General features: G+C 44.2%; 9 non-coding genes and 3 pseudogenes across 9 annotated transcripts; all 12 read left to right on the top strand.

Moving 5' to 3' along the window:
• Positions 1–2,502: 2,502 nt before the first annotated feature.
• LOC141228453 (U2 spliceosomal RNA) lies at positions 2,503–2,675 on the top strand (annotated as a pseudogene).
• A 1,115-nt stretch (positions 2,676–3,790) lies between these two features.
• Positions 3,791–3,882, top strand: LOC141228532 (U2 spliceosomal RNA; annotated as a pseudogene).
• A 789-nt stretch (positions 3,883–4,671) lies between these two features.
• LOC141228418 (U2 spliceosomal RNA) lies at positions 4,672–4,857 on the top strand. The gene has a single exon (XR_012295302.1). It is a non-coding gene; the product is annotated as a U2 spliceosomal RNA (small nuclear RNA).
• A 1,115-nt stretch (positions 4,858–5,972) lies between these two features.
• On the top strand, positions 5,973–6,163 carry LOC141228554 (U2 spliceosomal RNA). The gene has a single exon (XR_012295362.1). It is a non-coding gene; the product is annotated as a U2 spliceosomal RNA (small nuclear RNA).
• Positions 6,164–7,278: 1,115 nt separating this feature from the next.
• LOC141228553 (U2 spliceosomal RNA) lies at positions 7,279–7,469 on the top strand. Its single transcript, XR_012295361.1, has one exon. It is a non-coding gene; the product is annotated as a U2 spliceosomal RNA (small nuclear RNA).
• A 1,115-nt stretch (positions 7,470–8,584) lies between these two features.
• Positions 8,585–8,775, top strand: LOC141228552 (U2 spliceosomal RNA). The gene has a single exon (XR_012295360.1). It is a non-coding gene; the product is annotated as a U2 spliceosomal RNA (small nuclear RNA).
• Positions 8,776–9,890: 1,115 nt separating this feature from the next.
• Positions 9,891–10,081, top strand: LOC141228551 (U2 spliceosomal RNA). Its single transcript, XR_012295359.1, has one exon. It is a non-coding gene; the product is annotated as a U2 spliceosomal RNA (small nuclear RNA).
• A 1,115-nt stretch (positions 10,082–11,196) lies between these two features.
• LOC141228550 (U2 spliceosomal RNA) lies at positions 11,197–11,387 on the top strand. Its single transcript, XR_012295358.1, has one exon. It is a non-coding gene; the product is annotated as a U2 spliceosomal RNA (small nuclear RNA).
• A 6,231-nt stretch (positions 11,388–17,618) lies between these two features.
• On the top strand, positions 17,619–17,795 carry LOC141228389 (U2 spliceosomal RNA; annotated as a pseudogene).
• A 1,115-nt stretch (positions 17,796–18,910) lies between these two features.
• On the top strand, positions 18,911–19,101 carry LOC141228237 (U2 spliceosomal RNA). Its single transcript, XR_012295156.1, has one exon. It is a non-coding gene; the product is annotated as a U2 spliceosomal RNA (small nuclear RNA).
• A 1,115-nt stretch (positions 19,102–20,216) lies between these two features.
• LOC141228549 (U2 spliceosomal RNA) lies at positions 20,217–20,407 on the top strand. Its single transcript, XR_012295357.1, has one exon. It is a non-coding gene; the product is annotated as a U2 spliceosomal RNA (small nuclear RNA).
• A 1,115-nt stretch (positions 20,408–21,522) lies between these two features.
• Positions 21,523–21,713, top strand: LOC141228548 (U2 spliceosomal RNA). Its single transcript, XR_012295356.1, has one exon. It is a non-coding gene; the product is annotated as a U2 spliceosomal RNA (small nuclear RNA).
• The last annotated feature ends 430 nt before the right edge of the window (positions 21,714–22,143 follow it).

Raw genomic sequence — 22,143 nt, 5'->3', positions numbered from 1 at the left:
ACAATGCCTTTTCTGAAACGTTGTCTCCTTCTGCTGGAACACTGACTTCTTTCATTTAATGCCTGCAGACTATAAAAGAGAACCCAACCCAAAAAGTTTGGTTGATTAGTCTGTGGCATTCTGTTAAACTGTTGCTTATGGCGGTCTCTGTGAGCTTCTCAGCGACATTCAGCCAGCCAGGTATCCTGCCTGCAGTAGATGGAATGTGGCAATGGAACGCTGGCTGCGCGTGTCATAATAGGCTCTGAGCCTTTATATACCTGTGCACAGCAGCAGCCACCTTCAGTCTGCTGCTGGACAGCCAGCAGCAGCAGCAGCAGGAGAGGTATGTAATCAGGAGCCCTCCTGCTAAGGGTAGACAGCTGCTCGTTCCACCCCACCCCCCGCCTTAATTGGTTCTCCTCCCTTCCAACGGTGTTGAGGCGGGTGGGAACAGCAGGGGGTGAAGGTGCTGTGATTAAAGAGGTGGAGTTATGCAGATCTAAAACGCGTGGATTGCAGCAGCAGCAAGCCGAAAAGTGCAGGCATGTAAGGGATCTAGAGGTTGACAACATGTCTTCTTAACGGGAGTCCAGGAGCTCATCTCCACAAATGGACTTTTCAGGATCCTTGGGTGGCTCCGTAGTTTGAAACCAATTCTGGTTATCGCTTCTCGGCCTTTTGGCTAAGATCAAGTGCAGTGATCTACCGGTTGCTGCCTTGGTCTTGGCTGAGAGGTGCCTTGGGTACCCGGCTCCTTGGCCTCGGGGGATCGCTGCATGTAGCAGTGCGGCTTCACCCCCTTGCTGCTTTTGGGGAGCCGGATTAGTCCCGGGGCAACGAGGGGCGATCAGCCTGCCTGCTTTTTTTAAGTAGGCGAGGAGGATTTTTGCCACCTTTTGTGTGAAGATATGGACGGGAGAAGCCCAAATATGCTGACCTGTGAAGAGGTCCCAGTTTTTGCAAGATTGAAGAATGCAGTGCGGTTTATTTTTTTGGATCCAGAGAAGAAGAAGTCTGGCTTGTTTTTTTTGGTAGAGAAGATTTTGTTTGAACTATTGGAAGTTCAAATGGAACAAGTTTTGTCTATGTTGGAGTTCCCGAAGAGAGGGATATATGATGTTATTTTTTGTTCAGAAGATATCTTTTCTGACTTTTGGAAGAGAATGGATCTAGTGAAGGAAGATTCGATACTTGAAGGTGTTTTTTTTGTTTCGCATTTTCCTAGGAAGGAAAGGCTAATAGTAATAAGGATGCATAGTCCTTTCATATTGGAAGAAGAGATCATGACCTTTTTATCCCGGTACTGTGAGAAAGTGAGTTCTGCTGGCAAAATGTTTAACCGATATGGTTTTTGGACCACGAGGTGGAGGTTCCTGGTCAAGTTCAAGGAAAGTTCGGATGGTGTTGTGGTACTCCCACCAAGTAGATTCAAAATCGGGACAGTTAATGGAGATATGTTCTTTACAGGTATGCCGAAGTTTTGTAGGCGTTGTAAACAGTATGGCCATGAAAAGGATTCCTGTACATTACAGTGGTGTGCCAAGTGTGAAGAAGTGGGACATAAGGCAGAGAATTGTGAAAAAAGTAAGAAATGTAATCTATGTGGTGGCAGTGGTCATTTATATGATTGCTGTCCTGTCAATAAAAGGGAGGAGAAGTCAGTTGACAAGGAAGATGGAAAAGAAGAAGAGTCTGAAGCTGCCCCCCATGATGAAACGGAAGAGAACATATCTCAAAAGAAGGAGGAACAAATAAGAGATATAAGAAAAGAAGGTGATCATATGGAAGAAGATACTGAGAGTGATATCACAGACGTTGAGATTGAAAATACTAGCTTGGAAGAAGAAGTGGAGGTGGATAGGGAGTCAGAAGATCAGGAGGAAAGTGAGTCCTCCAGTCAGGATGAAAAGGAAGATGCTGTAAGTAATATGGAAGAGGAGGAGGAGGGTGAAGAAACTAGTGAAGAAGAAAGAGAGGATGTCGCATGTGAAGCCAGAGAAGAAATTGAAGGAGTTTTGTCATCTGGGAAGGACTCTAGTAAAGCAAAGGATGTTTCAGAAAAAAATATGAGGGAGATGGAGGAGAGACAAGAAGTGTTGAAAATGCTAAAGAGTTGTGAAGGGGGGAGTCAGGCTAGTCTAAGGCGCAAAGTGTGGAATAACATTTATAGCGATATGCATCGTTTTTTTTCAACTTACAGAATACCTCAGTCGTTGGCTAAAGAGGTAGAAGAAGCTTGGGATGGTCGGTTTCTGGATGGAAGGCTTTTGAATGCCTTGGCAGCATATGGCCTGAAGAGAGGAATGTTGCCTTAAATCGTAATGGTAAAGATTGTAATGTTGTGATGTAAAGAATATGGAATAACTGTATTGTGATAATATAAACGTATATATATAAAATAAGATTGGAAAAATGGATATATGACCCACAATGATGGATAACAACCTAATACCATTTGGAAATCATTGCAAAGCATGAAATGGTAAATATGGGACTTGTAATCTGAGTGGAAAAAAAAAAATAAAAATAAAAAAAAAAAATCTGTTCTTATCAGTTTAATATCTGATACGTCCCCTATCTGGGGACCATATATTAAATGGATTTTTAGAACAGGGAGATGGAAAAAGAGCTTGCTCTGTCCACTCCACGCATTGACCTGGTATTGCAGTATCTCCAGGACCGGTGCACCCCTTCTTTAATGCAGTTTCTAAAATCAGAAAGAATTGAATTCAATGTTTTTTGTTCATTTTGCTTGTTTGTCGGATTTTGGGATGGACTCTTTGGCTTTGCTTTTCTTCTCCTCATTGGATTTTTCATGTTCAAAGTTGCAGAAGCCAGATTACAAGCTCATTTTGGTTCAACTTCAGCAACTGTGCATTGCATTGCCATGTAATGTGATGCAATGCTATCTTTCTAGCTCTCCCTTTTTACTTCCTTTTGGATAAACAGACATATTAGGCAAGCATTTTGGAGCTTTCACCTAAATAACTACAGGTGGTGAGATAAGCTGCACAATATAATTGACCTTTCAGTATATTGTTGCACACACACCATCTATTTAGCAAATGCCCTTGTTATCAACAGCAGCCTTTTAAACTCACCTGAGCTAACAGGTATGTGCGCTGGTTACTCTGCTGCGCTTAAAATTTCTTTTTTGGTTTGCTACAATGCCTTTTCTGAAACGTTGTCTCCTTCTGCTGGAACACTGACTTCTTTCATTTAATGCCTGCAGACTATAAAAGAGAACCCAACCCAAAAAGTTTGGTTGATTAGTCTGTGGCATTCTGTTAAACTGTTGCTTATGGCGGTCTCTGTGAGCTTCTCAGCGACATTCAGCCAGCCAGGTATCCTGCCTGCAGTAGATGGAATGTGGCAATGGAACGCTGGCTGCGCGTGTCATAATAGGCTCTGAGCCTTTATATACCTGTGCACAGCAGCAGCCACCTTCAGTCTGCTGCTGGACAGCCAGCAGCAGCAGCAGCAGGAGAGGTATGTAATCAGGAGCCCTCCTGCTAAGGGTAGACAGCTGCTCGTTCCACCCCACCCCCCGCCTTAATTGGTTCTCCTCCCTTCCAACGGTGTTGAGGCGGGTGGGAACAGCAGGGGGTGAAGGTGCTGTGTTTAAAGAGGTGGAGTTATGCAGATCTAAAACGCGTGGATTGCAGCAGCAGCAAGCCGAAAAGTGCAGGCATGTAAGGGATCTAGAGGTTGACAACATGTCTTCTTAACGGGAGTCCAGGAGCTCATCTCCACAAATGGACTTTTCAGGATCCTTGGGTGGCTCCGTAGTTTGAAACCAATTCTGGTTATCGCTTCTCGGCCTTTTGGCTTAGATCAAGTGTAGTATCTTTCGAAAAGGCGGTTTTGGATGTTGGCCGCCCTAGTAGATTGATACATTATGCACACTGGGGTTTAGGCGCTTGTTAGTACGCCAGGTGGCTAATATAGTCATCTGGTGGAAAGCATGGCCCCCCAGGATCGACGCCATTGGGCCGGGGAAGATCGAAAGCCCGAAGTGTGAAGTGCCCCAGGAGTGGTGACCCTGGGGTGCCTTAACTCACTGGGATTGGTAACCCCACTTGAGTTTATGGCACATTTGCACAAGCACTTTAAATTTTCTTTCTTCGCACACACCCTTATTCCGGGCCTTCTGGCCTTAGGATGGGGAATTTTTCAATTCCCGGTCGAAGGTCCGGGCAGTATTATACTGTGAAACCTTCACTATTTATTTAATTTCTTTGTCACTGTGTGTCCACTTATTCACGTGTGTCACGTCCTACTAGGATTTTGTCGGGATGCGGTTCCCTTACGGGTTCCTCTCTTGGCAGGTCTAGGGGGGGAGTGTGTGGCCATCAGGTTCCGCTCCCCCCTGAACCCCCCTGGCTCTCCTCTTTCGGGAGGAGAGCGTTGTTGGCTCCCCTCTTCCGGGAGGGGAGCACAGTCTTTGGCTCCCAGTGCCTTGCTCGGGTGAGAACTCGGGCAGGTGCTGGGGGTAAGATTGGGTCGCCTCTGGCTCCGGCTGGAGGTGGCTATTTGTCCCTGTTCCTCGCTGTGGCCTTCTGGCTCGGAGGGACGGGGAATGGTTTGGGGGACCCTTCTCCTTTTGGAGAGGGTTTCAAGAAGACCAGCATCCTAGTGCACTTTTTTTGTGGCACTTGTCACTTTTTTAAGCGCACTCGGGTTTTGTACACGAATTCGGGCTTTCGATAAAAAAAAAAAAAATCTGTTCTTATCAGTTTAATATCTGATACGTCCCCTATCTGGGGACCATATATTAAATGGATTTTTAGAACAGGGAGATGGAAAAAGAGCTTGCTCTGTCCACTCCACGCATTGACCTGGTATTGCAGTATCTCCAGGACCGGTGCACCCCTTCTTTAATGCAGTTTCTAAAATCAGAAAGAATTGAATTCAATGTTTTTTGTTCATTTTGCTTGTTTGTCGGATTTGGGGATGGACTCTTTGGCTTTGCTTTTCTTCTCCTCATTGGATTTTTCATGTTCAAAGTTGCAGAAGCCAGATTACAAGCTCATTTTGGTTCAACTTCAGCAACTGTGCATTGCATTGCCATGTAATGTGATGCAATGCTATCTTTCTAGCTCTCCCTTTTTACTTCCTTTTGGATAAACAGACATATTAGGCAAGCATTTTGGAGCTTTCACCTAAATAACTACAGGTGGTGAGATAAGCTGCACAATATAATTGACCTTTCAGTATATTGTTGCACACACACCATCTATTTAGCAAATGCCCTTGTTATCAACAGCAGCCTTTTAAACTCACCTGAGCTAACAGGTATGTGCGCTGGTTACTCTGCTGCGCTTAAAATTTCTTTTTTGGTTTGCTACAATGCCTTTTCTGAAACGTTGTCTCCTTCTGCTGGAACACTGACTTCTTTCATTTAATGCCTGCAGACTATAAAAGAGAACCCAACCCAAAAAGTTTGGTTGATTAGTCTGTGGCATTCTGTTAAACTGTTGCTTATGGCGGTCTCTGTGAGCTTCTCAGCGACATTCAGCCAGCCAGGTATCCTGCCTGCAGTAGATGGAATGTGGCAATGGAACGCTGGCTGCGCGTGTCATAATAGGCTCTGAGCCTTTATATACCTGTGCACAGCAGCAGCCACCTTCAGTCTGCTGCTGGACAGCCAACAGCAGCAGCAGCAGGAGAGGTATGTAATCAGGAGCCCTCCTGCTAAGGGTAGACAGCTGCTCGTTCCACCCCACCCCCCGCCTTAATTGGTTCTCCTCCCTTCCAACGGTGTTGAGGCGGGTGGGAACAGCAGGGGGTGAAGGTGCTGTGTTTAAAGAGGTGGAGTTATGCAGATCTAAAACGCGTGGATTGCAGCAGCAGCAAGCCGAAAAGTGCAGGCATGTAAGGGATCTAGAGGTTGACAACATGTCTTCTTAACGGGAGTCCAGGAGCTCATCTCCACAAATGGACTTTTCAGGATCCTTGGGTGGCTCCGTAGTTTGAAACCAATTCTGGTTATCGCTTCTCGGCCTTTTGGCTAAGATCAAGTGTAGTATCTGTTCTTATCAGTTTAATATCTGATACGTCCCCTATCTGGGGACCATATATTAAATGGATTTTTAGAACAGGGAGATGGAAAAAGAGCTTGCTCTGTCCACTCCACGCATTGACCTGGTATTGCAGTATCTCCAGGACCGGTGCACCCCTTCTTTAATGCAGTTTCTAAAATCAGAAAGAATTGAATTCAATGTTTTTTGTTCATTTTGCTTGTTTGTCGGATTTTGGGATGGACTCTTTGGCTTTGCTTTTCTTCTCCTCATTGGATTTTTCATGTTCAAAGTTGCAGAAGCCAGATTACAAGCTCATTTTGGTTCAACTTCAGCAACTGTGCATTGCATTGCCATGTAATGTGATGCAATGCTATCTTTCTAGCTCTCCCTTTTTACTTCCTTTTGGATAAACAGACATATTAGGCAAGCATTTTGGAGCTTTCACCTAAATAACTACAGGTGGTGAGATAAGCTGCACAATATAATTGACCTTTCAGTATATTGTTGCACACACACCATCTATTTAGCAAATGCCCTTGTTATCAACAGCAGCCTTTTAAACTCACCTGAGCTAACAGGTATGTGCGCTGGTTACTCTGCTGCGCTTAAAATTTCTTTTTTGGTTTGCTACAATGCCTTTTCTGAAACGTTGTCTCCTTCTGCTGGAACACTGACTTCTTTCATTTAATGCCTGCAGACTATAAAAGAGAACCCAACCCAAAAAGTTTGGTTGATTAGTCTGTGGCATTCTGTTAAACTGTTGCTTATGGCGGTCTCTGTGAGCTTCTCAGCGACATTCAGCCAGCCAGGTATCCTGCCTGCAGTAGATGGAATGTGGCAATGGAACGCTGGCTGCGCGTGTCATAATAGGCTCTGAGCCTTTATATACCTGTGCACAGCAGCAGCCACCTTCAGTCTGCTGCTGGACAGCCAGCAGCAGCAGCAGCAGGAGAGGTATGTGATCAGGAGCCCTCCTGCTAAGGGTAGACAGCTGCTCGTTCCACCCCACCCCCCGCCTTAATTGGTTCTCCTCCCTTCCAACGGTGTTGAGGCGGGTGGGAACAGCAGGGGGTGAAGGTGCTGTGTTTAAAGAGGTGGAGTTATGCAGATCTAAAACGCGTGGATTGCAGCAGCAGCAAGCCGAAAAGTGCAGGCATGTAAGGGATCTAGAGGTTGACAACATGTCTTCTTAACGGGAGTCCAGGAGCTCATCTCCACAAATGGACTTTTCATGATCCTTGGGTGGCTCCGTAGTTTGAAACCAATTCTGGTTATCGCTTCTCGGCCTTTTGGCTAAGATCAAGTGTAGTATCTGTTCTTATCAGTTTAATATCTGATACGTCCCCTATCTGGGGACCATATATTAAATGGATTTTTAGAACAGGGAGATGGAAAAAGAGCTTGCTCTGTCCACTCCACGCATTGACCTGGTATTGCAGTATCTCCAGGACCGGTGCACCCCTTCTTTAATGCAGTTTCTAAAATCAGAAAGAATTGAATTCAATGTTTTTTGTTCATTTTGCTTGTTTGTCGGATTTTGGGATGGACTCTTTGGCTTTGCTTTTCTTCTCCTCATTGGATTTTTCATGTTCAAAGTTGCAGAAGCCAGATTACAAGCTCATTTTGGTTCAACTTCAGCAACTGTGCATTGCATTGCCATGTAATGTGATGCAATGCTATCTTTCTAGCTCTCCCTTTTTACTTCCTTTTGGATAAACAGACATATTAGGCAAGCATTTTGGAGCTTTCACCTAAATAACTACAGGTGGTGAGATAAGCTGCACAATATAATTGACCTTTCAGTATATTGTTGCACACACACCATCTATTTAGCAAATGCCCTTGTTATCAACAGCAGCCTTTTAAACTCACCTGAGCTAACAGGTATGTGCGCTGGTTACTCTGCTGCGCTTAAAATTTCTTTTTTGGTTTGCTACAATGCCTTTTCTGAAACGTTGTCTCCTTCTGCTGGAACACTGACTTCTTTCATTTAATGCCTGCAGACTATAAAAGAGAACCCAACCCAAAAAGTTTGGTTGATTAGTCTGTGGCATTCTGTTAAACTGTTGCTTATGGCGGTCTCTGTGAGCTTCTCAGCGACATTCAGCCAGCCAGGTATCCTGCCTGCAGTAGATGGAATGTGGCAATGGAACGCTGGCTGCGCGTGTCATAATAGGCTCTGAGCCTTTATATACCTGTGCACAGCAGCAGCCACCTTCAGTCTGCTGCTGGACAGCCAGCAGCAGCAGCAGCAGGAGAGGTATGTGATCAGGAGCCCTCCTGCTAAGGGTAGACAGCTGCTCGTTCCACCCCACCCCCCGCCTTAATTGGTTCTCCTCCCTTCCAACGGTGTTGAGGCGGGTGGGAACAGCAGGGGGTGAAGGTGCTGTGTTTAAAGAGGTGGAGTTATGCAGATCTAAAACGCGTGGATTGCAGCAGCAGCAAGCCGAAAAGTGCAGGCATGTAAGGGATCTAGAGGTTGACAACATGTCTTCTTAACGGGAGTCCAGGAGCTCATCTCCACAAATGGACTTTTCATGATCCTTGGGTGGCTCCGTAGTTTGAAACCAATTCTGGTTATCGCTTCTCGGCCTTTTGGCTAAGATCAAGTGTAGTATCTGTTCTTATCAGTTTAATATCTGATACGTCCCCTATCTGGGGACCATATATTAAATGGATTTTTAGAACAGGGAGATGGAAAAAGAGCTTGCTCTGTCCACTCCACGCATTGACCTGGTATTGCAGTATCTCCAGGACCGGTGCACCCCTTCTTTAATGCAGTTTCTAAAATCAGAAAGAATTGAATTCAATGTTTTTTGTTCATTTTGCTTGTTTGTCGGATTTTGGGATGGACTCTTTGGCTTTGCTTTTCTTCTCCTCATTGGATTTTTCATGTTCAAAGTTGCAGAAGCCAGATTACAAGCTCATTTTGGTTCAACTTCAGCAACTGTGCATTGCATTGCCATGTAATGTGATGCAATGCTATCTTTCTAGCTCTCCCTTTTTACTTCCTTTTGGATAAACAGACATATTAGGCAAGCATTTTGGAGCTTTCACCTAAATAACTACAGGTGGTGAGATAAGCTGCACAATATAATTGACCTTTCAGTATATTGTTGCACACACACCATCTATTTAGCAAATGCCCTTGTTATCAACAGCAGCCTTTTAAACTCACCTGAGCTAACAGGTATGTGCGCTGGTTACTCTGCTGCGCTTAAAATTTCTTTTTTGGTTTGCTACAATGCCTTTTCTGAAACGTTGTCTCCTTCTGCTGGAACACTGACTTCTTTCATTTAATGCCTGCAGACTATAAAAGAGAACCCAACCCAAAAAGTTTGGTTGATTAGTCTGTGGCATTCTGTTAAACTGTTGCTTATGGCGGTCTCTGTGAGCTTCTCAGCGACATTCAGCCAGCCAGGTATCCTGCCTGCAGTAGATGGAATGTGGCAATGGAACGCTGGCTGCGCGTGTCATAATAGGCTCTGAGCCTTTATATAACTGTGCACAGCAGCAGCCACCTTCAGTCTGCTGCTGGACAGCCAGCAGCAGCAGCAGCAGGAGAGGTATGTAATCAGGAGCCCTCCTGCTAAGGGTAGACAGCTGCTCGTTCCACCCCACCCCCCGCCTTAATTGGTTCTCCTCCCTTCCAACGGTGTTGAGGCGGGTGGGAACAGCAGGGGGTGAAGGTGCTGTGTTTAAAGAGGTGGAGTTATGCAGATCTAAAACGCGTGGATTGCAGCAGCAGCAAGCCGAAAAGTGCAGGCATGTAAGGGATCTAGAGGTTGACAACATGTCTTCTTAACGGGAGTCCAGGAGCTCATCTCCACAAATGGACTTTTCATGATCCTTGGGTGGCTCCGTAGTTTGAAACCAATTCTGGTTATCGCTTCTCGGCCTTTTGGCTAAGATCAAGTGTAGTATCTGTTCTTATCAGTTTAATATCTGATACGTCCCCTATCTGGGGACCATATATTAAATGGATTTTTAGAACAGGGAGATGGAAAAAGAGCTTGCTCTGTCCACTCCACGCATTGACCTGGTATTGCAGTATCTCCAGGACCGGTGCACCCCTTCTTTAATGCAGTTTCTAAAATCAGAAAGAATTGAATTCAATGTTTTTTGTTCATTTTGCTTGTTTGTCGGATTTTGGGATGGACTCTTTGGCTTTGCTTTTCTTCTCCTCATTGGATTTTTCATGTTCAAAGTTGCAGAAGCCAGATTACAAGCTCATTTTGGTTCAACTTCAGCAACTGTGCATTGCATTGCCATGTAATGTGATGCAATGCTATCTTTCTAGCTCTCCCTTTTTACTTCCTTTTGGATAAACAGACATATTAGGCAAGCATTTTGGAGCTTTCACCTAAATAACTACAGGTGGTGAGATAAGCTGCACAATATAATTGACCTTTCAGTATATTGTTGCACACACACCATCTATTTAGCAAATGCCCTTGTTATCAACAGCAGCCTTTTAAACTCACCTGAGCTAACAGGTATGTGCGCTGGTTACTCTGCTGCGCTTAAAATTTCTTTTTTGGTTTGCTACAATGCCTTTTCTGAAACGTTGTCTCCTTCTGCTGGAACACTGACTTCTTTCATTTAATGCCTGCAGACTATAAAAGAGAACCCAACCCAAAAAGTTTGGTTGATTAGTCTGTGGCATTCTGTTAAACTGTTGCTTATGGCGGTCTCTGTGAGCTTCTCAGCGACATTCAGCCAGCCAGGTATCCTGCCTGCAGTAGATGGAATGTGGCAATGGAACGCTGGCTGCGCGTGTCATAATAGGCTCTGAGCCTTTATATACCTGTGCACAGCAGCAGCCACCTTCAGTCTGCTGCTGGACAGCCAGCAGCAGCAGCAGCAGGAGAGGTATGTAATCAGGAGCCCTCCTGCTAAGGGTAGACAGCTGCTCGTTCCACCCCACCCCCCGCCTTAATTGGTTCTCCTCCCTTCCAACGGTGTTGAGGCGGGTGGGAACAGCAGGGGGTGAAGGTGCTGTGTTTAAAGAGGTGGAGTTATGCAGATCTAAAACGCGTGGATTGCAGCAGCAGCAAGCCGAAAAGTGCAGGCATGTAAGGGATCTAGAGGTTGACAACATGTCTTCTTAACGGGAGTCCAGGAGCTCATCTCCACAAATGGACTTTTCAGGATCCTTGGGTGGCTCCGTAGTTTGAAACCAATTCTGGTTATCGCTTCTCGGCCTTTTGGCTAAGATCAAGTGTAGTATCTGTTCTTATCAGTTTAATATCTGATACGTCCCCTATCTGGGGACCATATATTAAATGGATTTTTAGAACAGGGAGATGGAAAAAGAGCTTGCTCTGTCCACTCCACGCATTGACCTGGTATTGCAGTATCTCCAGGACCGGTGCACCCCTTCTTTAATGCAGTTTCTAAAATCAGAAAGAATTGAATTCAATGTTTTTTGTTCATTTTGCTTGTTTGTCGGATTTTGGGATGGACTCTTTGGCTTTGCTTTTCTTCTCCTCATTGGATTTTTCATGTTCAAAGTTGCAGAAGCCAGATTACAAGCTCATTTTGGTTCAACTTCAGCAACTGTGCATTGCATTGCCATGTAATGTGATGCAATGCTATCTTTCTAGCTCTCCCTTTTTACTTCCTTTTGGATAAACAGACATATTAGGCAAGCATTTTGGAGCTTTCACCTAAATAACTACAGGTGGTGAGATAAGCTGCACAATATAATTGACCTTTCAGTATATTGTTGCACACACACCATCTATTTAGCAAATGCCCTTGTTATCAACAGCAGCCTTTTAAACTCACCTGAGCTAACAGGTATGTGCGCTGGTTACTCTGCTGCGCTTAAAATTTCTTTTTTGGTTTGCTACAATGCCTTTTCTGAAACGTTGTCTCCTTCTGCTGGAACACTGACTTCTTTCATTTAATGCCTGCAGACTATAAAAGAGAACCCAACCCAAAAAGTTTGGTTGATTAGTCTGTGGCATTCTGTTAAACTGTTGCTTATGGCGGTCTCTGTGAGCTTCTCAGCGACATTCAGCCAGCCAGGTATCCTGCCTGCAGTAGATGGAATGTGGCAATGGAACGCTGGCTGCGCGTGTCATAATAGGCTCTGAGCCTTTATATAACTGTGCACAGCAGCAGCCACCTTCAGTCTGCTGCTGGACAGCCAGCAGCAGCAGCAGCAGGAGAGGTATGTAATCAGGAGCCCTCCTGCTAAGGGTAGACAGCTGCTCGTTCCACCCCACCCCCCGCCTTAATTGGTTCTCCTCCCTTCCAACGGTGTTGAGGCGGGTGGGAACAGCAGGGGGTGAAGGTGCTGTGTTTAAAGAGGTGGAGTTATGCAGATCTAAAACGCGTGGATTGCAGCAGCAGCAAGCCGAAAAGTGCAGGCATGTAAGGGATCTAGAGGTTGACAACATGTCTTCTTAACGGGAGTCCAGGAGCTCATCTCCACAAATGGACTTTTCAGGATCCTTGGGTGGCTCCGTAGTTTGAAACCAATTCTGGTTATCGCTTCTCGGCCTTTTGGCTAAGATACCACATCTTGCCAGAAGGATTCTAAGCCAATCGTGCCCTTGGCCTTGAGGCATCGGCGGTGTAAAAGCCGTCTTAAGCCTCATGCTGCTTTAGGGGGCAGATACGCAAAGAAACCAAGAAGGCGATCGACCCTATCTACCTTTTGAAGATGGCATCAGCAGTAGCGGCCGCAGTGCGCTATGCCAGAGCTGGTGACCTTCGCATCAAGAACTCTTTCAAGATCGAAGTGGACGATGCATCCAAGGAGAAGATGACCTTGAAGTTTTTCGTGAGGAGAGTGCTGCTGGAGATCCTAGGAGTAAAGAGGGAAGACATCCTGGCCCTTCAAGATCGCCCCGGTTCCTTCACTTTGACTCTGGAGTCGGAGTATGCGTGCCAGAACCTCTTCCGCCAGATTCACCTGCACCTTTCAGATGAGGATCTTAAAGGACTCACCTTTGTCATCCTTTACTCCGGTGGAGAGAAGCCGCTCGTGGTTCAGATGAGCAACCCTCATGTTCCCTTAGTTAATATTATTTGCTTTCTTCAAAACTATTTCCCAGAACTGCGGTATTCCCACAAGGTCATGAATGAGGAAAACCTCTGGACGGGAAAGCATAAATTTTTTGTTAAATTTTGTGAAGATCCAAATGGCATTGGTGGTCAGCGTCATCCTCCGTCAAGTTTCCTGATCGGTAGGGAGCGGGGGCGCCTCTTCTACCCGGACATGCCCCTCTTCTGCCGGAAATGCATGTGTTTCGGTCACACTTATGAGAACTGCAAGGAGGAGGTGGCAATCTGTAAGAAGTGCTACAAGCATGGACATGCCACAATGGACTGTACCAATGAGATGGTGTGCAACATCTGCCGGGTCCCAGGTCACTCCTTCCGGGAGTGTCCTTTGAAGAAAAAGGCGGAAACCTATGCTGAAACGCTGGCAAAGCAACCTGCCCGTGTGCCTCCATCTGCTCCCGGGGGGCAGAGGCAACCCTCTGCTGTTCCTGCTCCTGCGGGTGCGTCTACAGCGCGGGGGCAGTCTTCTAGCTCTCCAGTACCTGCTCCACAGACCAAGCCTGCTAGTACATCAGGTGGTACGTCTGCACCTGCTGCACAGAGGAAGCCAACCAACCCTCCTGCTCCTGCTGCTAAGGGGGGTCCCACCGGTGCTCCTGTATCTACTGTGCGAACACAACCCCCTGTAGGCGGGTCCACAAGCACTTCAGTGCCTGCTGCACAGGGAAAACCTGCCAGTTCTCCTATTCCTGCTGCGCATAAGCCCACGTCTATGCAGAAACCTCCAGCTGAGAAACCTGTCCGTCCTGAGAGGAGGGAAGCTTCATCTAAGGACTGGGCTGCTGATTCTGATCCGGGTGATATGGTGGTGGAGGGGAGTCCCTCTGCTGAAATCGGGACATTTAGCTCGGAGGAAGAAGCAATGGAGCTGGAAACTCGTAGGAAAAGGAAAACAGATGATAGGTCTGATGAGAATGTGGCCAGGGAGACTTCCAAGAAGTGTCCATTAAAACCAAGTCTTCTGCAATACAAGCCAATGGCTCCCGCTGCCCCTCCTGAGGAGCCAAGGCCTTCAGACCCTATAAACATTTCTTTTTCGGACTCAGAAGTGCAGAGCCCGTTAACATCGGTGGGCTTTATGTCTGATTCTGACAGTAGTGTGACCTGAACTAACCTATCATGACCTCATCAATTAAAGTAGCCTCGCTTAATGTGAGGAGTATAAGGGGCTCTACAAGAAGGGCTGCTTTGTTTTCCTACCTGTCAACAGTGGACTGTGATGTCTTTTGTTTGCAAGAATGTAACATTGACTTTGATATGAATTATGCAGATTTAAGAAAAGATTGGCCTCATGGGCCCTCTATCTGGTCCGGAGATAATGAAAATCGTTCCTCTGGCATTGGAGTGCTGTTTAGGTCGTATGACTTTAAAATCAACTCTTTTGTGGACATTTCTTCTGGACGTGCTCTTTTCTTAAATATTAGTTTTAAAGGTGTGGACTTTAGACTTTTGAACATTTATGCTTCTCCAGTGAAGGAAGAGAGACATCAGTTGTTTGAAGATGTGCAATATTACCTACCTGGTTCATCGCCTCTGATGTTCTGTGGGGATTTCAATTGTGTCTTGCCTGGTGAAGGGAGAAGCGGGAGTTCCACCGTTCCTAAAAAAGACAAAACAGAGAAACAACTAAAGGATTTGTTAACTGATTTTTTTCTTAGAGACTCCTGGAAAGAGATCCGTAGTAATGATCCCGGTTATACTTGGGAGAACTCTTCTTCTAAATCTCGTATTGATTTTATTTTCATGTCCCAATATGTGAATGTCAAATCTGTTGTCTTAATCCCAAACATTTTTTCAGATCATAAGATGTTGCTATCAGAGTTAGAATTACCTGGGCTTGTCAAGGCAAGAGGAGTTTGGAGGCTAAATACAACATTGTTACAAGATCCTAAGGTAAGAACAGATTTTAAAGCGTTTTTTAATTATTTAAGAACAAAACAACAAAAATTTTTAACTCTGCTAGAATGGTGGGAATACAGCAAGATGAAGATAAAAAGTTTTTTTATCAAGGTCAGCATAGCCAATGCAAGAGAAAAGTCCGCTTGGCATAAAAGGCTTATTACTAAATTGCAGACCTGTTATCAACTAAGAGATGTGGGACTTGAAATGGACGATTTAATTGAAGCAACAAAAAAAGAAATTAAAAAGAGTATAGAGTCGAAGGGTAAGGAAATAATTTATAACTCAAAAATTGAAGTGATGGAGAAAAATGAAAAGTGCTCAAGATTTTTTTTTAAAAAAGTAGTTGCTGCTAAGGAAATGATAACAGAATTAGAGGGTGAAACTACAACTGAAGGTATGCTCAACCAAGCTCACCAGTTTTATCAGCAGCTTTTTAATGAGAAAACTATAGACCAGTCTTTTACTGAAGATGCCCTTAATTCATTAAAAAATAGTCTGAGCCGCGAAGACCGAGAATTGTTATGCACTGAAGTCACCTTGTCGGAAGTAGATGCTGCTATCAAAAGTTTTTCCTATGGGAAAACCCCTGGTTCTGACGGTTTGCCTGTTGAATTTTATCGTGAATTTTGGAATTTTTTAAAACCCGACTTGTTTTTAGTAATCAAAGAAGCTTTTAAGTGTGATATCCTGCCTATATCTTGGAGAAGTGGTCTGGTCTCCCTGATTTTTAAAAAAGGAGCCAAATCCCATCTGGCAAACTGGAGACCAATCACACTGTTGAATGTTGATTACAAGTTGATGTCCAAAATTTTAGTGAACCGTTTTAAAAAAGTTTTATCCAAAGTTATTTATGAAGACCAGGTATGTGGGGTGCCAGGAAGAGGAGTTGCGGAGCATCTCAATACCATCCGCGATGTCATATGGTACCAGCAATCCAGGAAGCAAGACTTAGCAATTTTATCATTGGATTTTCAAAAGGCTTTTGATCGTGTCTCTCATTGTTTTTTATGGTTGGTTTTAAAAAAAATGGGCTTCCCTGAAATTTTTATCAAGCAAGTGGCACTTTTATATAAGAACTCTTTTAGTAAAATTTTAATCAATGGATTTTTGTCTAATGAAGTGTTTTTGCATTCAGGTGTGAAGCAAGGCTGCCCTTTGTCCCCAGTGCTATTTATATGTGCAATAGAGCCTCTTTTATCTATGCTACGAGAGGATAAAGTGATTAAAGGTGTCCCTATCCCTGGAGGACATGGAAGAGATGTGAAGGTAATGGGCTACATGGATGATATTACTATTTTTTGTTCATCACCTGCCGCTCTCAGGAGAGCTATAAGAACGACCAATTTTTTTTGTGAAGCCTCAGGTTTTAAGTTAAACATTGAGAAATGTGATTGTTTTGTCCGTGGCAATTGGGCGGATGTGTCCATCCCTGATCTCCCGATGCAGTCAGAGAAGATTAAAATTCTGGGCGTGATTTTTGATCGACAGAATGATGGAATGAAGAGCTGGGATGGAGTAAGGGACAAAATACAAAAGAAGATTGACTTTTGGAAATTAAGAAAATTAACAATCGAAGGTAAAGTTTTAATTATTAAGGCCCTTCTGCTTCCTGTCATGTTATATCTCAGTTATGTTTATCCCCCAAGTGACCTTACAGCGAGAAGATTACAGAGAATGCTGTTTGAATTTGTGTGGAACTCTAAGTTCGAAAAGGTGAAGAGAGAAACAATGTACAAGATGCACCACCTTGGTGGTAAGGATGTTCCCAACGTCAAACTGTTTTTATACTCCAAGTTTTTTAGCCTCTGTTTTAAATATATGTTTGCTTCAAGCCCTTGGGCACATTTTTTAAGATATGCAGCTGGCCACATTTTTAGGAGGCGAAAGTGGATATCCATTTCTTTAACAAGCCCAGTGTTGTTATCACCTCCACAACAATATGCCATCCTGGAGAAAGTTATCAGATTATATGGCCTAGATTCTTTTGAGATGGAGACATTGAAGAATGCAAGGAAGCTGCTGCAGCAATTAAAAAAGAAAAAAACTTTGACGCCCATAAGCCATTATTCATATAGCAGAGTCACTAAAATATGGAATTTAACAAATGCACCTTACCTGATGAATCAACATAAAGACTTAGCTTGGATGATTGTGCAGGAATGTTTACCGACTCGTGATTTCCAGTATAAAAGAAGACTGAGCACTATACAAACCTGCCCGAGGCATCAGTGCAATAATGATGAGACTACTATGCACCTTATTTGGAATTGTGATTTTGCACAGCAAGTGTGGAAAGACTGTGGTGAGCTTTTAAAATTTTTATCTGGTCTTAATTTTTTAAGCCATGAAGTGGTTTTATATGGGATTTTACCAAACATGACGAAAGAAAAAGAGAGAGTTTTATGGTGCACTTTGAGTTGTGTTAAAAGTGCTCTATGGAAGACCAGAAACATATTGTTGTTTAAAAGAGACTATATAGAAGTCAAGGATTGTATAAGACTGGCATTAAGTGAAATTTATATGTACTACCTAATGGATATGAAGAAGCTTGGAAAGAAAAGAGCCCTGAGTATATGGAACTATCACCTATGGAAGATGTTATTTTAAAGCTCTGAAGAAAAGATAAAGACTACGATATTTTAAATATAAACGCAAAAATCTGTTCTTATCAGTTTAATATCTGATACGTCCCCTATCTGGGGACCATATATTAAATGGATTTTTAGAACAGGGAGATGGAAAAAGAGCTTGCTCTGTCCACTCCACGCATTGACCTGGTATTGCAGTATCTCCAGGACCGGTGCACCCCTTCTTTAATGCAGTTTCTAAAATCAGAAAGAATTGAATTCAATGTTTTTTGTTCATTTTGCTTGTTTGTCGGATTTTGGGATGGACTCTTTGGCTTTGCTTTTCTTCTCCTCATTGGATTTTTCATGTTCAAAGTTGCAGAAGCCAGATTACAAGCTCATTTTGGTTCAACTTCAGCAACTGTGCATTGCATTGCCATGTAATGTGATGCAATGCTATCTTTCTAGCTCTCCCTTTTTACTTCCTTTTGGATAAACAGACATATTAGGCAAGCATTTTGGAGCTTTCACCTAAATAACTACAGGTGGTGAGATAAGCTGCACAATATAATTGACCTTTCAGTATATTGTTGCACACACACCATCTATTTAGCAAATGCCCTTGTTATCAACAGCAGCCTTTTAAACTCACCTGAGCTAACAGGTATGTGCGCTGGTTACTCTGCTGCGCTTAAAATTTCTTTTTTGGTTTGCTACAATGCCTTTTCTGAAACGTTGTCTCCTTCTGCTGGAACACTGACTTCTTTCATTTAATGCCTGCAGACTATAAAAGAGAACCCAACCCAAAAAGTTTGGTTGATTAGTCTGTGGCATTCTGTTAAACTGTTGCTTATGGCGGTCTCTGTGAGCTTCTCAGCGACATTCAGCCAGCCAGGTATCCTGCCTGCAGTAGATGGAATGTGGCAATGGAACGCTGGCTGCGCGTGTCATAATAGGCTCTGAGCCTTTATATAACTGTGCACAGCAGCAGCCACCTTCAGTCTGCTGCTGGACAGCCAGCAGCAGCAGCAGCAGGAGAGGTATGTAATCAGGAGCCCTCCTGCTAAGGGTAGACAGCTGCTCGTTCCACCCCACCCCCCGCCTTAATTGGTTCTCCTCCCTTCCAACGGTGTTGAGGCGGGTGGGAACAGCAGGGGGTGAAGGTGCTGTGTTTAAAGAGGTGGAGTTATGCAGATCTAAAACGCGTGGATTGCAGCAGCAGCAAGCCGAAAAGTGCAGGCATGTAAGGGATCTAGAGGTTGACAACATGTCTTCTTAACGGGAGTCCAGGAGCTCATCTCCACAAATGGACTTTTCAGGATCCTTGGGTGGCTCCGTAGTTTGAAACCAATTCTGGTTATCGCTTCTCGGCCTTTTGGCTAAGATCAAGTGTAGTATCTGTTCTTATCAGTTTAATATCTGATACGTCCCCTATCTGGGGACCATATATTAAATGGATTTTTAGAACAGGGAGATGGAAAAAGAGCTTGCTCTGTCCACTCTACGCATTGACCTGGTATTGCAGTATCTCCAGGACCGGTGCACCCCTTCTTTAATGCAGTTTCTAAAATCAGAAAGAATTGAATTCAATGTTTTTTGTTCATTTTGCTTGTTTGTCGGATTTTGGGATGGACTCTTTGGCTTTGCTTTTCTTCTCCTCATTGGATTTTTCATGTTCAAAGTTGCAGAAGCCAGATTACAAGCTCATTTTGGTTCAACTTCAGCAACTGTGCATTGCATTGCCATGTAATGTGATGCAATGCTATCTTTCTAGCTCTCCCTTTTTACTTCCTTTTGGATAAACAGACATATTAGGCAAGCATTTTGGAGCTTTCACCTAAATAACTACAGGTGGTGAGATAAGCTGCACAATATAATTGACCTTTCAGTATATTGTTGCACACACACCATCTATTTAGCAAATGCCCTTGTTATCAACAGCAGCCTTTTAAACTCACCTGAGCTAACAGGTATGTGCGCTGGTTACTCTGCTGCGCTTAAAATTTCTTTTTTGGTTTGCTACAATGCCTTTTCTGAAACGTTGTCTCCTTCTGCTGGAACACTGACTTCTTTCATTTAATGCCTGCAGACTATAAAAGAGAACCCAACCCAAAAAGTTTGGTTGATTAGTCTGTGGCATTCTGTTAAACTGTTGCTTATGGCGGTCTCTGTGAGCTTCTCAGCGACATTCAGCCAGCCAGGTATCCTGCCTGCAGTAGATGGAATGTGGCAATGGAACGCTGGCTGCGCGTGTCATAATAGGCTCTGAGCCTTTATATACCTGTGCACAGCAGCAGCCACCTTCAGTCTGCTGCTGGACAGCCAGCAGCAGCAGCAGCAGGAGAGGTATGTAATCAGGAGCCCTCCTGCTAAGGGTAGACAGCTGCTCGTTCCACCCCACCCCCCGCCTTAATTGGTTCTCCTCCCTTCCAACGGTGTTGAGGCGGGTGGGAACAGCAGGGGGTGAAGGTGCTGTGTTTAAAGAGGTGGAGTTATGCAGATCTAAAACGCGTGGATTGCAGCAGCAGCAAGCCGAAAAGTGCAGGCATGTAAGGGATCTAGAGGTTGACAACATGTCTTCTTAACGGGAGTCCAGGAGCTCATCTCCACAAATGGACTTTTCAGGATCCTTGGGTGGCTCCGTAGTTTGAAACCAATTCTGGTTATCGCTTCTCGGCCTTTTGGCTAAGATCAAGTGTAGTATCTGTTCTTATCAGTTTAATATCTGATACGTCCCCTATCTGGGGACCATATATTAAATGGATTTTTAGAACAGGGAGATGGAAAAAGAGCTTGCTCTGTCCACTCCACGCATTGACCTGGTATTGCAGTATCTCCAGGACCGGTGCACCCCTTCTTTAATGCAGTTTCTAAAATCAGAAAGAATTGAATTCAATGTTTTTTGTTCATTTTGCTTGTTTGTCGGATTTTGGGATGGACTCTTTGGCTTTGCTTTTCTTCTCCTCATTGGATTTTTCATGTTCAAAGTTGCAGAAGCCAGATTACAAGCTCATTTTGGTTCAACTTCAGCAACTGTGCATTGCATTGCCATGTAATGTGATGCAATGCTATCTTTCTAGCTCTCCCTTTTTACTTCCTTTTGGATAAACAGACATATTAGGCAAGCATTTTGGAGCTTTCACCTAAATAACTACAGGTGGTGAGATAAGCTGCACAATATAATTGACCTTTCAGTATATTGTTGCACACACACCATCTATTTAGCAAATGCCCTTGTTATCAACAGCAGCCTTTTAAACTCACCTGAGCTAACAGGTATGTGCGCTGGTTACTCTGCTGCGCTTAAAATTTCTTTTTTGGTTTGCTACAATGCCTTTTCTGAAACGTTGTCTCCTTCTGCTGGAACACTGACTTCTTTCATTTAATGCCTGCAGACTATAAAAGAGAACCCAACCCAAAAAGTTTGGTTGATTAGTCTGTGGCATTCTGTTAAACTGTTGCTTATGGCGGTCTCTGTGAGCTTCTCAGCGACATTCAGCCAGCCAGGAATCCTGCCTGCAGTAGATGGAATGTGGCAATGGAACGCTGGCTGCGCGTGTCATAATAGGCTCTGAGCCTTTATATACCTGTGCACAGCAGCAGCCACCTTCAGTCTGCTGCTGGACAGCCAGCAGCAGCAGCAGCAGGAGAGGTATGTAATCAGGAGCCCTCCTGCTAAGGGTAGACAGCTGCTCGTTCCACCCCACCCCCCGCCTTAATTGGTTCTCCTCCCTTCCAACGGTGTTGAGGCGGGTGGGAACAGCAGGGGGTGAAGGTGCTGTGTTTAAAGAGGTGGAGTTATGCAGATCTAAAACGCGTGGATTGCAGCAGCAGCAAGCCGAAAAGTGCAGGCATGTAAGGGATCTAGAGGTTGACAACATGTCTTCTTAATGGGAGTCCAGGAGCTCATCTCCACAAATGGACTTTTCAGGATCCTTGGGTGGCTCCGTAGTTTGAAACCAATTCTGGTTATCGCTTCTCGGCCTTTTGGCTAAGATCAAGTGTAGTATCTGTTCTTATCAGTTTAATATCTGATACGTCCCCTATCTGGGGACCATATATTAAATGGATTTTTAGAACAGGGAGATGGAAAAAGAGCTTGCTCTGTCCACTCCACGCATTGACCTGGTATTGCAGTATCTCCAGGACCGGTGCACCCCTTCTTTAATGCAGTTTCTAAAATCAGAAAGAATTGAATTCAATGTTTTTTGTTCATTTTGCTTGTTGTCGGATTTTGGGATGGACTCTTTGGCTTTGCTTTTCTTCTCCTCATTGGATTTTTCATGTTCAAAGTTGCAGAAGCCAGATTACAAGCTCATTTTGGTTCAACTTCAGCAACTGTGCATTGCATTGCCATGTAATGTGATGCAATGCTATCTTTCTAGCTCTCCCTTTTTACTTCCTTTTGGATAAACAGACATATTAGGCAAGCATTTTGGAGCTTTCACCTAAATAACTACAGGTGGTGAGATAAGCTGCACAATATAATTGACCTTTCAGTATATTGTTGCACACACACCATCTATTTAGCAAATGCCCTTGTTATCAACAGCAGCCTTTTAAACTCACCTGAGCTAACAGGTATGTGCGCT

Source organism: Phyllobates terribilis, unplaced genomic scaffold (genome assembly GCF_046119375.1).
Source record: "Phyllobates terribilis strain yellow unplaced genomic scaffold, ASM4611937v1 Scaffold_437__1_contigs__length_1545540, whole genome shotgun sequence".
NCBI classification, from domain to species: Eukaryota; Metazoa; Chordata; class Amphibia; order Anura; family Dendrobatidae; genus Phyllobates; species Phyllobates terribilis.
This window is presented reverse-complemented; position numbering and strand designations above follow the sequence as displayed.